Source organism: Salvelinus sp. IW2-2015, linkage group LG33 (assembly GCF_002910315.2).
Source record: "Salvelinus sp. IW2-2015 linkage group LG33, ASM291031v2, whole genome shotgun sequence".
In the NCBI taxonomy this organism is placed as follows: Eukaryota; Metazoa; Chordata; class Actinopteri; order Salmoniformes; family Salmonidae; genus Salvelinus; species Salvelinus sp. IW2-2015.
Window position 1 is genome coordinate 22,169,772 of NC_036872.1, and position 2,648 is coordinate 22,172,419.

A 2,648-nucleotide genomic window follows, 5' to 3' on the forward strand; every position below is an offset into this window, starting at 1 on the left:
GGAATACACTATGAAAGGAACAGCCCAGCAAGCACATTTGGTTCCTTGGAAGTTGTGGGAACGTACATTCTTGGTTCTGGTAACGAAGCCATAAAGTTTCCTGGCCGACGAAATGTAACGTTTTTTTAAACGTTCTGAGAACGGAAGTGAAATTTTCTGCTGCTCTGGGAAAGTACATTTTTAGGTTGCAGGAAGGTTTGAGAGTGTTTTACTGTGGTTACCTGAAAATGTTCCTGGGAGGTTTTATTAACATTCTGAGAACGGAAATGATAGGTTATTTAGAGGTTTTTGAATAACTTCCTGAAAACATTCACTGAATGTTTCAATAACAATGATAGCTTGCATTAATGGTTTTGAACTCAAAGCACAGATAGGACACATGGAGATTAATTTGCTTTGGCGAACACATGTATTTTTTATTGGGGCACGGCATCAGTGAGGTTCAAACCTATGATCTCCTGTTCTCTATCCATGGAATTAGTCCACTGCGCCACCAGGATGTAGCAAGCATGCCATGTTTTTGGAACTCATACAAAGCTGTTCAATTTAGCCCATTCAAACAGACCCTATTTCAGAGGAAACAAGCACTCATTAAGATCAGGTGTGGCCAATAAGTGGGCGTGACCACACACCTGAACACACTTAACAAGATGCTGAGACGGAATGTAAATGTTTTCTTCATGTTCTGAGAACATGACTTTAAATAGAACCATGAGGAAACCTGTAGTAAACATTATGCTGAAGTAGTGAAATTCCCAAAGGAGAACGTTGTTTCTTAACGTTCTCTGAACTATTTGAGACCAATCCCAATGTAAAAGCAGTTGGAGAACGTTCCTAGAACATTACCAAAAATGTAATTAAATGTAACCATGCTTGAACCTTTAGGAAATGTTCTGTTAAAGTAATGAAATACCAAGAAAATAAATTTACTTTGTCAAGATCCTTCAATGTGCTGAGAATATTCCAAAGTTAAGCAACTGTCCTGCACCACTCCTAGAACGTTGTGGGAAGGTTATATGCAAAATAACAACAGGACAACCAAGCTCCCATTAAGCTCTAAGAAACATATGGTTTTCAGAAAGCTATGTGCTAGCTGGGTGGTCTTCCACTAGCAACGACAATCATAGAAACAAAACATGCCAGACTCAAAGAGACATAAAAAACGAATCCAGTGTCTAGAGCAGGGGTGTCAAACTCATTTTACCATGGGGGCCGCATTCCATCTTCAACAAGGTCTGGAGGTCCGCAATGAAAATTGGTTATATTTCCTTGTCGTCAAAATGTGCTAAACATTTTCCTCTATCCATCGTTATTGGAATTTTTGATGCTCCCTGATCTGTCTTGCTTTCATTTAGGTTATTATTCAACAAGTTCTCAGTCTCACATCAGAATGAGACATTCATCCATGTTTGTCATTCAAATTTTTTGAGTTTGTTACAAAGTCAAATTTCGAAGTGTTTAAGGTTAAGTTTAGGCATTAACTCTGAATTTTTAGGGTTAGGGTGGAGTTTAAGCATTAACTCCAGATGGTTGAGGTAAGGGTTAAGGTTTGGGATACACTTAAAACCAAAATATTCAAAACAACTTTCTATCGCTGGACTTGAACTTACAGATGCTTACGCCCATTCGCTATCCCCATCCACAACAGCCTAGAAAACCAAAACCTACTCGAAGGTAACAGCGCTCACTGTTGCCCCTAGTGGCCGGCTTCCACATCATCTCCCGACGTCCTCAGACATGGATGGACGTTGAATACAGACTTGTATAAAGGGTGATCTGGCTGGATTATTAGAAATCTGGACACAGTCAGGTGACATGATAATTTCTACACAGTTTTGATTTGGTTTTAGACATTTGAAAGTATATTGGAAAAAACAAAAAACGTATCTAAAATCTAAAAATAAATACTCAAACCACCCGTGGGCCGGATGTTTGACACCCCTGTTCTAGGGTGACAGTAGGCAGACAAATGCAGCGTTGCGTACCTTTCCTCTTGTTGCAGTGGTACACCTGCATGTGTTTGTGTGGGTCTGGTTGGGGGAGGGTGTAGGGGGTTGGAGGGGGGGTGAGGAGATCCTGGGTGGTGCTGCTCACCCCATTCTCACAGGTATAGGGGTGTGAACCCAACCCCCTCGGTTCCCCCCCAAACGGACTCACACTAGGACACACCCTCTGACACTCCTTACTGAGAGAGAGAGAGAGAGAGAGAGAGAGAGGAGCGAGAGGGAGAGTCCGAGCACAGTAATTAGACAGGTCTCCAGTCACTGCAGATATATGAGTATATTTTAGGCCAAACCGTCTAATTAATGGTGAAAATATTGTCTGAGCTGCTTGCCAAGGACATTACACAAGGATTTAGTTCAGCTTGTTCTTAAATGTACTGTATATTTCCATACTTGTGTCTACCCCTTCAGAATCAAACCACAGTATTTCTTTATTTTTGCACTCTCCCTCCGCAGTTTCATCATTCTTGTTCTATTATGACTTGCATTTTATGAAGTATTTACCTGGCTGTACAGCAAATATTCACTCTGCAAAAAATACATATTTCATTATCTCTACTTGCTTTTCCTCCCACTTTTCTCCCTCTCGCTCTTTTTCACATCTACACTGGCCTCAGCTACCTCAGTGTTATGTAGGGGACTGTC